At 43.4% G+C, this 13,666-nt stretch overlaps 1 protein-coding gene across 1 annotated transcript in view; it reads left to right on the top strand.

Moving 5' to 3' along the window:
- Window positions 1-13,666, top strand: part of nrcama (neuronal cell adhesion molecule a) — a 45,146-nt gene that overhangs the window by 8,807 nt on the left and 22,673 nt on the right. The window contains exon 2 of the mRNA XM_084038971.1: window positions 7,956-7,995. The gene's annotated coding sequence lies outside the window, so the exon portion shown is untranslated. The remainder of the gene's footprint in view (window positions 1-7,955; window positions 7,996-13,666) is intronic.

The following is a 13,666-nucleotide window of genomic DNA, read 5'->3' as shown; positions in this document are numbered from 1 at the left end:
TTTCTCACCCTAGACTCACACCAGCATTCACATTAACACCCATTGATTAATAGTGTGTATCAGGTATCACGGATCCCTAAGTGTCAGCACACGGGGGTCTTATTGACAACGAGATTATTGATCCCTGGTTTAGGCACGGGGACCCGGAGGGCATCAGTGCAGCTGAAAGTGGAATCCACTGTTTTTTAGACAGCTGTGTGATCTTTTGCAAGCTCATTAACACGGGCGGGAGTGGGTTAACTCTGTGTATCTCGGTTAAACAAAATCCCAGAGGTCAAATTGGCATTGTATTAGACGACGACTCCTCCAGCCAAAAAAAAAAGGTAGTTAAATTCTCACCAAGTCATTTTCACAGTAAGCTATATTTTAATTCGTAAGAGCTATTTTGCTCAATACCTCCTTTCTTTTTTGCTTTCCAAGTGACACAAAGACAGTTCTATCATAATCAAACTATTTAACATTAGAGGATGGAGTCGTGGCCTGTCCCAATGTAAACCCTGGGCCGCTTCGCTGCGAGGTCCACTCATCAGTTCAGACAGACATCTGTTTTTTAGAGCACCAAAGTGCTGACTGTGGCCTTTGTATAGAGATAGTCTCCCTTTTGCAGCTGGGTCCGTGTTGTCTGGCCCACCACAAGCTCAGTATCACTGGCCAACGGAGCTGCACAGCCCTGTGGGCAGCAGTGAATTAGCACATGCCTGTGTGTGTATGTATGTGTGCAACTAGAGATTCAGAGTTCCTGCTACTTTGGTAGGTCCATCACAGAGCCTCTTTCTCTCTCTTTCTACACTTGAGTCAGATGGATCCTGCAGGTCTGGGCCGGGAAGAAATGTTCTATATCTTCACTCGGTGCTCCTCAGATCATCCATGTTGGCTATCAGCCTTGTCGTATCATTATATCGCTAGAGGGATACAGTTGAGATGTGGTTTCTGCATTAAAAGCTGCTTTAAAGTATGGAATTTATTTGAGGGTTAATTAATTTGAATCAAACATGTTTTCGACTGATTATAACTCAAGGCGTTGTGATCTAGAGACTCGATGTTCTGGTTTACTCCAGACATGAAGAAGGGAAGGAGTGTGATTTACAGTAATTTGAGGTGATATAGTCAATGGGCGATGATTGGCATGTGTGGAAGAAACCATTCCTTTAAAATATTAATTTCTTTTGCTCCAAAAGCCGTGTAAAGGTGTCAGAGGATAGATATAAGCAGTCCTCCTCAGTTCCCAGATTGGTGTCGAACAATGAGGTTAATGGGACTCCGTCTTTTCTCAGGAGAGAATCATTGTCAGACGTTTTTATCCAAAGGGAATTAAAAGCAAGAGTGTCGTCTTTGCATATTGTAAATCTCTCTCTTTCTTTCTTTGAGCCTCTCAGACGGGCGTGGTTCTGTTTTTGTTCCCTGGATTTGACTGCAGGTCCATGTTGTGTCATGGTGCATTTGTTTAAAGAAATTCAGGGAAAAAGGTGGGGAAGCAAATGAAGTCGGTCTGTGCGTGGGCGCACGTCTGCGGGAATTGATTGCTCTATACGGACACACGTGTGTCCCATTCATGCTACGGCGATCCTGGAAGAAAGCGACGGCATCACAGCCTTACTGAACCATGACGGCATCCAAATAAGCATTTTCATTTCGCCGCTCAGGTCATGAATCATGGCTCAGGATGGCCTCAGGGACATTTGCATGCCACTTCTGTTTGTCTTTTAAAGTCGCAGGATATGGGATTAGGAGTATTTTTATTGCCTTTTATCAGCTCTCAATATGACGATCCATACCTGAGAAACTCTGAGGGAGACGTACTTAAAAGTTAAAACAAGATAAAAACACCACGCCCCATAATTTCTTGATGTTTTATAAAAAAAAAAAGAAGCAAATTCATATTCTTGTGTCACATGATTGCTGCAGGATATACAATGTGTGAGGTGCTTTGTTTGAGTGGTGTGAGACTAGCTTTCCTCAGTATGACAAAGCTACAATCTGGCATCACTCTCCACGCCTTGGCTTTGTTGAACATTTAAAAAAAAAAAAAAGTGATATCCCATTTACAGTAATCTCGCTTGGTTTCTGCCAAACAGAATGTAGCAAGTGTAATATCTACACCTCGCTGTCACCGTAAGCTGTCTGAGCCGCTTCCTGAAATCACATAGGGGAATTCCTCTCCACTGGTGTTACTAATATTAGGAGGCCTCAATCCTCTGTTCCTCTTCTCCGTCTTCAGCTTTTCTCTGTTAGGTGGAAGCTATGCAGTCAATATTGGACGTCTCCCAGGCCTCCTATAGGCCTATACCCTCCACTGTTTGCCCTCCCTCGCAAACAGCCCCTTTGTTCCCCACACTCTTCATTTCCACATTTCCATTTCTCATTGCCTCCTCTCATTGTCTTTCCCTTGCCTCCCTTTTGTGTGGTGCAGATAAGATGGTCTCTACGGGTGCCGGCTGACATGTCATGTCACTGATGGCCAAAACTCCGCTCTGTAATTCTGCTGGACTCTCTCCGTGGGGATGCAAGTTACAGCCTCTCAGATCCGTACAGATCTGGACACATTGGCCACTATCGCATCGTTTCTAGAGAGATGGAAAAATAATTGTAGAAACCACTTGAACTAATTGCAAGTCCAATGATGTATGGCTGGGTGATATATCTACGTTGTGCATTCTCCATGACAACTCCAGCTGCTCTCATATGTAAGGATCTGAGCATAAGCCTCCAAGTGACGTAAACATTGCTGTAAAGCAGTGTGTCCGCTCATATTTCAACATTGCAATAGAAGCAACATAGAGAAAATATAGATAATTCTATATTATATGACATAAGTCTTATATAATTTGTCAGGACATTAATTTCTCACATCTGTGTCTCTCTGCCGGCAGTTATTGTCTAGATTACCATGTTGTCTTTACATGCACAATGCCCTCAAGGACAAATACTGCTGTGTTTTATTATGGTGACTGAATTAGCATTAGGTGTGATGTTCACATGAACCCTTTCAACCCTTGGGCTGTTTTGTCAAGCTTCATTTTCTTCTGCGATTATGGCGGTAAGTCATAACAGTGGCCACCTTATTAAGGCTTCATTGGAAATTATACTAGCATGCTAGTCCCATAACCTATAAAATACGTGTCCATTTGTTAAAGTCTATCTCAAAATATTACTCACATAGGTACAGCTTCTCTTTTTTTCCCAGTAATGCTTCTCCCCTGGGTGTAGCTGATTCAGGGTAAACTACAGTAAGCCAATACGATGCTAGCACACACCAGGGTTATTTTAATGACAAATTACATTAAAAAACAAACAGCGAACTACGCTTTTTGCTTCATCAGACCAGTCAGGCTTGATTGCCATCACATGTGTCTTAAACCATCCGGTGCTGATTAGCAAAGAATCCACACACACCCACTTCAGCTTGATTAAACCAATCAAAAGTAATATCGGCAGAAATAAAGATTATTTCCCATTTCTATAACGACGAAAATAGATATGGCAAAATAGGTAGCCCATCATATCTAGAAGGCACTGAACACTCATGACAAGATGCACATCAGAGAACACTCTCTCACATTGATTTAATGGAGCAGTGAGTCACATGGCGAGGTGTTTCTTCTGCATTGATTGTGGCCGGACTACCCCCTTTTTTCCTTCCAATCTTCTTCAACAGTTTCCTCATCTGTTGCTCCAGACCTCCCACTCTCCTCTGTTCATCCCTGCCGCTCTCACGTCTCCTCTCCCTTTCATACACTGCACTGTTGGGGCTGTAAAATGACTCTGATAATTGGATCCAATTCCCAGAAAGCTCCCACACCTGGACACTTTTACAATATGCTCCCCGTCAGTTGCAGAAAGCTTAGCGGAGGATCAGCTGCAGAAGAATGCTACTTCCGACTGTTCCTTAATCTCGATTTATCATTCTCGCTCTTACCATCTCTGTGTGTAAGTGACAGTCTTGATGACTCCATTGTGTGCTCGGTGTATTGTGGAGTGGGAACGGTGGGGATGGGAGAGTTTAACCTCTGGGGGGAGAGAAAATAACCCAACTTTCAGGCAGCCGTAAATCTCCCTGATTAAACCCAGCTCCCTCTGACTGCTCTTTTTGTGTGGGACTGGACTGTGTGTGTTGTCTGTCATCTGGAGGATGCTCTCAGCCCGTTATAAAAACCTTCAAATAGCCATGGTAACCAACCACCTCCTCTCAGTTACCATGTCCAGCACACACATTGAATTCTTCAGTAGTAATTCTTAAAAAGCAGCTGTAAAGGCCATCCCGACACAGGCTTGTGGTATTTTTCAATTTAGTCTTACCATACTGTTTTGACGTTTTTCTTTTTACTAACCTGTAAAGCATGTTCCTCATTTGTGGGATCCCCCAGGGGTCTACTCTGGGCCCCCTTTTATTTACTTTATGCTACAGCTAGGGCATGAATATACATAATACTTATAATATTTATTGCAACTGTATGCCCTGATACACTGTCATTAAAAAAAAAAAAAAACACACATGTATGACATGGATGTAAACTGCAACATGACTGGCTGGCGGAGATATACAGCTGGTGGTAATTCTTGTTGGATTAATCCATCACCCAAAACTCCTCCCTATGCTGAATTTATAGCTTTTTATTATGCATCACCCGACTTCTACTTACTCCCGCCATAAGTATGACCACAGAACACACATACACATGAACAGGGTAATAAATAACCCCAAGGCCGACACCGAAATCTCATCACACACAGATAATATGTCTGATACTTGATGAACAGACAACCTCAAGGCTCCAGACAGTCGTTGCTGCCCAAGTGCTGCTGCTTGCCGACTACCAAGTCACTGTGGTATGTCTCACAAGTGTATTATACTTTACATTGCGTTGCTTGGCAATATGACATACTTTTTTCCTTACCTTGAAACTGAAAGACAGTGGCAAATGCCTTCCACCTCTTTCCCTTTGTCGGTGCGCTGCCGATACCCTATATTTGTTGAAAGAAGCAAATTTGTTGCTTTTGTGCTTTCTGCTGTTTGCACTAGCCGGCTCCAGGGCAACTGGTGTCTGGAACATGTTCCCAAGAGTGAGAAAGTTTGACTTCATTCATGGCAACCTGGGTTCTGGGTCTAAGCAATACAGATGAGCTTGTCTTTTTTTTCTCTCTCAGTGGTTGGAGAGAATGGGCAGAGACATGAGAACGGATCCATTTGGATGTCAGCCTACAGAAGAAATTCCAATTGCATGTCATTTTAGGAGAGTCTCTGCTACTAATATGTTATTAAATGGATATCAAGCAACTTGGAATTTCATTTTTGTGCCCTAATCGTTATTTCAACCCACATTCAAAGCAATGTCTGCTCGTGTGTCGGGGTTTCGATGATGTTTCTACCAACGGTGGTGCATACAGATGCAGTGGCTGGTAGCCCCCATGCACGTTGAGACATTTGTTTAAATTGTAATTCAGTGTTTATTACTGGAGCAGGTATGGCATATGATCTGAGATATTGGAGAAGGAAGCGTAGGGATTGAATTAAGCGCAGAGGGCGACCACCAGCGACGGAATCTTACGACCAAATTATCTTTGAACATGTATTAAACCTCTAATAGGGAAGTGACACAGGGGTTGTTTTAATTTAGCAGTTTGTGTGTATGCGTTTGTTATTATGTAGGAACAGATGATGGTTATAGTGGGTGTGGAGGCCAGGCAGTCCAGGCCATGTGTTAAGTGTTTTTTTGGGCAGCTGCTACCATCGCTGATTGCTGCACGCACCCGCATTTCTATTCATGCCTGGGGTCAGTTATTCTATCACGGTCTGCTAAACCCCCCCTCTCCATGTACCACACACACACCAAAACATTCAAACACATGCAGGGTGCTGGATCCCAGTGGATCCATAAACTCGTGCAGCTAATTGAAACAGGAGAGAGATAGTAAATCACAGTGGTATTGCACCAGGCTTTGGGACATTTGGCTTTAGCAATCAGACATAGTGATCTCTCTGTGGTTGTTATGAGGACATTCAGAGAAACAACCGTCTTTATCTCCAGGGAATGTAAAGTATTCAGAGCTTACATTCGTGGAGATATTTTAGTTCCTTCCTGAAGATGAAGTGAAGGAATCTGATCTATTTTTGCTTCCTGAATTCTTCTGAAGGCTCCTCAAAGAGATTAGTCTAACGCTACATACTGTGGAATACAACGCTTGTCAGGTTGCTCCTCTTCTGTCCCAGTTGGCAAATGATGCCAATAAAGTTTGTTTAAAATATGCATATTAACCTTCTTGCTGAGAGTTATATGTCGAGGTTGATAACATGTCTGTCCGTTAACTATGAAGCTCCCACCAGCAGTCAGTCAGCTTAGCTTAGCCTGAAGACTGGAACATTTAAAGCTCACTAATTAAAATGTCACAATAATCGAAGTGGATACTTCTTGTTTGACTTCCTGGAGTCTTGTCACCATTTGTTTGCCCAGCAAATTAACAAATAATCCAGCACATAACCCCCTCATAAAACAGAATCCCTGAAGCTTCTAGATGGTATCAATCGTATCTGTCTGCAAGCAAATACGCAAATTACCCCCAAAAGGTTGAATTATTCCTTTAAAAAGGAAATAGTATTATTTGCAGTCACATGGTCTCTCTATTTCCGTCTCCATGGCGATGTGTTGGAACTTGACGTCAGGCCTGCTAGCTCTTCTCTTGCCACCTCCCAGCTCCCCTCAAGTCTCTCTCTCTCTGTCTCTCTCTCCTCCCCCTCTCTCTTGCGCTCTGATGAAGCGCTTTTAGATTTGCCGCTTAATAATGCATGTTTCTCACTCGCCCTTCATTTTTTCATGTGTTCTCTCTCTCTCTCTCTCCCTCCGTTTCTCTCCCTCCATCATCCTCGCTCTGCCTCTCCTGCCGGGGGTTTTCTGATGTCACGGTGCGTCCCTGTCTCCGTTCGTTAACGTCTCCCTCATCGTCCCTCTGTCCTCTCTGATCTTATAGTTGGCTCCGTTCAGTTTGTTCCGGTTTCAGTCCAGGTTACTAAATTCATTCAGCGTGGTTCATCTAGGCTACACTTTCAAGTACAACTTATCAGGCTTTAATACGATTCCAATGTGCTGATGTGAGACAAATAATCCTCATTTCCACCCCGTTTGCCTCTCTTTCTACATCCTTCTGTTTCCATGGTAACGGGTCATGGCGTGGGGTTGGGCTGGGTCGCTGCCGTTCCTCCAATCTCTCTCTCAGTGACAGCAGCTTCTTACCCATGTCATCGCAGGGAAGACCCCCCTCATCTTTTACATTACCCGACGAGTTCAAACAGCTCGACCTTGGCTCATTAATGGCTGCTCACATAATCCACTGGTCTTCCTCCTCCGAGCTAACTGCACTATTAATGGCTTCACGTCTAAACGGGCTGCCGCTCTTTCGTCCGACACATTTGTTTTGCTAATGTGAGATGAATGGAGAGTCTCTCTGGAGATTATGATAATGCATTCACGGTCACGGAGGGAAGCCCGTTCGTGGGAGTTGGTGGGGTGGGGGGGTTCACCGTGTCATTTGTGCGTGTCCCCTGTTGGGAGGTAAAAGTAATAAAAATGACTGGAGACGTTTTGGTTATTGATTGAAGGTGCTCGTGTTCAGCAAGACAATGTCATTTACTGGGTATTCCCTGGAGAGCTGGGAGGAAGTGGCCATGTATGCATGTTACGCTGTGTGTGACACTGGCCTGCATTGATGAATGGATTCAAGTCTGTTAGCTTTGAGAGCCAAATATGTCCCTTTGTCTCCATTATATTATGTTCACTGCATTTGGCTGCAACCAAGGACTTCTTTTCCCCGTCTTATCTCAGATAAGAGCTGAGCTGTGCTGTAATGGTGCATAATATTTTATAACATTGTTTGCAGTGTCAGATTTTACCTTCACGGTATGACTGCACACAGATTTTCTCATTTTGGCCCCACTAATGGCTGCGTTCTCCTTCTTGTCGTAGGTCCTGAAGACAGACATCAGCTGAGATTAAATCCTCAGAGGTAAGTCAGGTTTCGCAAATTATTAAACTGTCTCTGCCTCACTATTGTATCCATTACATTGGGTCTTGTGATGCTGCAGTTCTTCTCTGCTCTTACGTTGATGAATCAGCATCTCCATTCAACATCCAAACCTACTGTGGTTCTACTTTTATTATTAAATCACATATCTTGCTGATGTGTATGTGTCTCAGTATGACCCTGGTGGATTACTGCACTGTTGCATGGATACATATATGCTCTACATGGATGTACATTATATAGTGTGACCCACACTGATAGCATACAAACATATGTGTTCAGAAGTGGAGTGGAAAGGCGATTTATCAGGTTAGCATCGATGAAGAGTGCTGAATGTTGATGTGTGTGTTATAGTTGGCAGTGGTTGATTAGGCTTGTTTTGTTGCCTTGTGACCGATAAAAAACAAACTATAATTAACTCATAAGGGAAGTGAAAGATGATGAGTACAGTAGATGTGGTGTCACATTGGGCTCATGCTTTAAAGAGACTGTCCTGTCAGCGAAATAGTCTAAGATCAATCTTTAATTCAGCCAACATACTGCCAAAGAGCTATTCACTTATAATGAAATGTAAAAGCAGAAAGCCTTGAGCTTCCAATAAAAATATTCTGAGTGTAACAATATGTCAACACAGCTAAAAAAGGTGAGAGGACAACATGAATACCCACGCCTGCGAATACAAAAATAGGAGCCACATGGTCTGATGTCACCTGCTGCTCACCTGCTGATACATGACACACTCGTGCTCTGTACACACAAACACACTGTAACACACCCATACATTATTAAATCAAACTGCAAATTGTTAATTGCTTTATTTAAAAAAATAAGAAAAAGGGTTATATTCCAGTAGTCCAAAAATAGATCTAGAGCACACATCCAATGCATCTTGATGATACACACTGACTTGGTTAACAGAACAACTCCACAGATTACAGGCCAGTAGTACACAGCATGCTGCTTCTGGCTCAAGGAGAACCCATAAAACATATCTGTCAGTAGGGAGCTATGTCTTAGTAAGTAGAGCAGGCGCTGCAGCGCAGCATTACATAACACACCACTACAATGTTTCCACCGCCCATTTCTATCAATGCTACCTGAATAGCCCCATGAGAGCACTCTCCCATATCCCACTGGTCCATAATTTTAAACAGCGAGTCATTATCACAGTGGTTTATTTCACCGAGAAGTGGTTTGCATTCAGCTGGTGTAGGTTGGGATGATGGAGCTCCTCTCCTCATCCCCGTCTTTGCCCTCCTACAGCCTCCCGTCTCCTCTTCCATCCCTCTCTATATGAGTAATCCTGATGAACAGATGGGTGGAGGAGAAAAAAAAAAGGGCCATGCCAGCTTGTTGCACTGCCATAAGTGTCAATCAGTCCCCTCCCCCATTACCCATCCCATGATGCACTTTCCACTCCTTTCAACATTTCAGCCTGAAATCCCCTCTTTCCCCGTTTTGGTACTATGAGGGAAATACTCCTTTTCTAGCCTTACAACAGGCCCTAAGAATAGTATCTTCATTAATATCCTGTACACCGCCTTTGATGGGTGTGTTGAAGCCACGACAAACAAGCTTCAGAGCTTCACCAGGCCTCGTAAAATGGAAGAAAGATGTGTAGAAGCCTCAGCCATAAAAAGCTATAACAGTCAAGCATGCAAACACTTAAAGAAATAAAGTAACTCAGTCACATACCAAGGCCACGTGCATCTGTCTGCTCATCAATACCTTTTACCTAGCAGCAGCACCCAGGAATACCAATGAGACTTGGCTGGTTTACAAGCCCAGTAGGATTGTGAGGCCACTGTCACGTTGTCGCACTATGAGAATGAGACTATTGATTTTAGGTCCTTTTTTTTATTTTGTATGTTTTTTTTTCCATCAGCTACGTGTCCTTGTATAATACATCACTGCTGAACCTCATCTAAAAACATACTGCACTTACTATATTTTAAAATGTATATGCAAAATTGTACATAAATACATGCACACACAAAATATACAGAGACACGGATAAACCAATTCAACCCCACACACACCATAACCCTCTGCTCTGGCTCAGCCCACAACTTTTGATGGGATGACCTTAGACAGGCGAGACATGCGCTCACAAACACACACACAAACACACACACACATGCAGGCATGCAACACACTCATGCACAGATTGGCACACAGCCAACATCTAACCAAGCCCCTGGCAGCCAAGGAACTGCTCCATACGGCAAAATGTGTGCTATTGTCCAAATATCACAGCGCTTAATTCGATCTAAGATTAAGCAATTTTTAATGGCAGCCATCAGTAATGGCTTTTGATGAGTTACACATGAATGAGTCCAGTGTTTTTGCTCTTGAGCAATTATCATTTTTCAAAACCCTTCCGGTTTAATCGTGTAACCCTTGGTTAAACAAAACCACAATTTACAGTTTGAATTTAGATTGTTAGCTTGATTCATTTATCCATTTGTCCTCTCTCAGGCGGTGGGTGTGACACCCTCTGAGGCGATGTACACTTCCTATTTTGCACCTTTTCAGAGAGGATCCCTCTGTTAGCCGAATGTGCCTGGAGCAAAGCTATAAAGATTCAGTTCACATTCTCTGAATAGGGAAGAGAAAGAAGGGAGCAGGAAATAGGCCATTCATATCAGTGGTTAAAGAGTGCTGGGGTGCATGGGAACTCATTGCAGCAGGGTTAAGTTGGTTGTGGGACGAAGGCTCAGCACATCTTCAACCCTTGATCTTTGGTCATCACTATTACCAGAGAAATCTGTGTATTTCTATATTTCACTGCTTGACTACAGAATGGCATTCTGTGCAAGAGGCACACACTTTACCATTTAATGGTACATAAACTTGGCTGAATGTCAACTTTTTCAAATATAAATATATATTTGTGTTTTGAGTCTGTGCTTCCGATAATATACCCATACCACACCCACAGTTCCCATTAAGAATGATGTACTCCCGTATGCAGATGACACTGCCTCTTGTTTGTAATAAATCAGTTTTTTTTTTGCATCCATTTAAACTGGTTAGTAAATTGCTTCTAAACCAAAACCTCCATGTATGTGGTTATTTTCTTTTCTATCATTATTGCACGCTCTCTGTATGTACGTATCCCCGCTTGAACTGTGGGCATATTTTTGATTCCCTGGAGGCGTCACACAGTGCCCTAGAACACCCCCTGCCATTTCAGCGTTATCCCAGTGGTAAACAACATGAAGGACAATAGCCGGCCCCCCATGCAGTGGTTGCAGAGGTGTGGATGGTGTGTGTGTTGGGGGCTCATGCTGACTATCAGCACTTCACAAAGCCTCAGAGAAAAGCAGGCGCTGGGAGATTCTGCGGATGGTGCTGGAAAAACTGCCCCCCCCCACACCAAAAAAAAAAGGGAAGGCCCTCTGTGTTTGTGTGTACGTGCAAAAAGAGGCTGAGATAGTGTGCTCTGATTAGGTGGCTGTGGTTGATCCGGTTCGGGAGCTGTTGGAAACAAAGAGGCTGCCAGGTCTGTCCTTTCACTGCAAAGAAGTGGTGTTAGCGCAGTGAAAGCTCCTCTTAAAATAACTTCCAGCGTGGTGGACAGCTTCCGATGAAGTCAGCGGTGAAATCATGAGGCCACCTTGAATGAAGCTGCTGAATGGAAATAAAACTCTTGTATGCAAATACGCCATTACCTCATCCTCACTAGGGTTAGTCTTCTTTTCTTTTACAATCAACTTAACACCTCACCTCTGCATTTCTCAGTGTTTTTTAAGAGAAATGCACCTTTCATAACACCCTGCATGGCTTCACTTAAGCTTGAGAGCGAGGGCTTCATTCCCATGTCTCTCCTTACCTTTCAAGGTAAGAAAAGTGTAACGATATCCACCTATTGTCTGCAGCCCTAAATGTACTTGAGGAAATAATACTTAACTCCGTAAAAAGATATGAAACACGCATGAATGGTTCAGTCAAAGCATCGCCCTGAAGAAGTAGGGCCACTTTCTCACCTTACAATGGGCTTTGTTCGTGGCAGACCAGTTGCTTGATGGGGGTTTGTCAAGGGAGGAGGAAAGAGAGGGAGTCAAGTTATCAAGCTGATGGATATAGAGTCGAGGACTGATAGCAGGTTGGAGTTTTCTACTCAAGCTCAGCACTCTCTTCAAGTGTTTACACAGAGGACTGGTTTGTTCATTATGTCTTTGGCCAAGTAATGATGGCCTAATATCTAACCAGTTTCTAGACCTCGATGGAAATAGTCATGCGGTCAAGGAAAGAGAATTCTGAAGGATTTAGGAAGAAAAAAATGCACGAGGCTATGTAATTGCGATGGCAGAGGTTGGTGACGACGGGTCTGCTGTGGTGAATCTACAACGTTTCAAAGGTGGATGACGAAAAGCGCATTTTACACTTAGCCGCCTGTGTTCGTACTGTATTATTCATGCAGGCTATATGAACAGCTCCTTCAAGCGACAGGCTGCGTCACCCGCAGTGTGTGAAGGACGCTTCTTTAACATTCCAAATGTCACCGCCATGGACCTAAAAGGGATTATCTTATCATAAACGTGGAACACCTGCTGAAAAAATATTGGAATTGTATTATTCATGTTGATTATTTATGTTTAACATGTTGCTATATTTACGGTTCTAAATAAAAGGGTATATTTCCCCGCTGGAAATAGACAAGCGCACATGATTGCAGGCTTTTGAAATACTGGGATAAGCTCTAACCTCAGACATCCGTTGCCCAAAGGCGTTTGTTCAATGTCATAAGCAATGGTCTGTACTGTTTGTGTATTTGATTATAAGAGCTCTTGTTCTTTCCCACTGTCTGTAGCTTCAGGGAGTTTGGCTTTTTGATTCAACGACTGGTAATATTTCAATTTAGTTTCCGTCACAGAGTGTTAGAAGTTTGGATGTGCAAAATTCTGCTCTCAAATGTCAGCGGTGAAGCGTTCGTTATGGTGACTTCACATTCAGGCTGTGGTTTCCCTCTGTGTGTGTGTTTCAGGGGACTCTCTCTTTCTCGTGACCTGGTTACCGGAGACACTAGACTGTTTGAAGGCCACCTCAGTTCAGTGTAGTCTGGCTAGTGAGTTATGATGCATCGTGGACTGACAGACTCATTTTGGCATCAGTGTGTTCGCGTACAAATAGCGATCTCTCTATGTACCGAGCCACAGATGAGAGCATCCACTCCAGTCCAGTCTGGTTGGAAGCAGTCTGACTCATAGTCTGATATCTTTGAAATATCTCTGTCACTGTGTATTTTCACCCCCCCACCTCCCTCCTCCCGTTTTGCATCCCCCCTCCCTCATCTGTCTACTCAGGCTGTCACGCCTCAGTGTCTCTCAGTGTGACTGAAGGCTGCGGAGTGACCAACTTAGCACGTTGCTTCGGGGTTTGCAAACTGAGAGGCAGGAAGACTGTTGGGTTTGTGTCAGCACGCTTCATGTCATTCTTTGTTGTTGGAGAATTGTTGGCCCTGGTTATATATTAAATATTCAATATATTCAAAACATCCTTTCACATCTCTGCACTGCTGCACCAGTCATAGTGTGAGATTTTTTTTTTTTTACAGGAAGCCACGATCAAACCATTTATACTTCCGGCAAATTAAACTCAACAGTTAGTAAGGGGCCATTAACTTCCAGTTACTAAGGGTTGAGTGCTC

The sequence above is a fragment of the Eutrigla gurnardus genome, assembly GCF_963514095.1.
Source record: "Eutrigla gurnardus genome assembly, chromosome: 21".
Lineage (NCBI taxonomy): Eukaryota > Metazoa > Chordata > Actinopteri > Perciformes > Triglidae > Eutrigla > Eutrigla gurnardus.
Note: the sequence above shows the minus strand (reverse complement) of the source record. Positions and strands in the feature narration are given on the sequence as shown.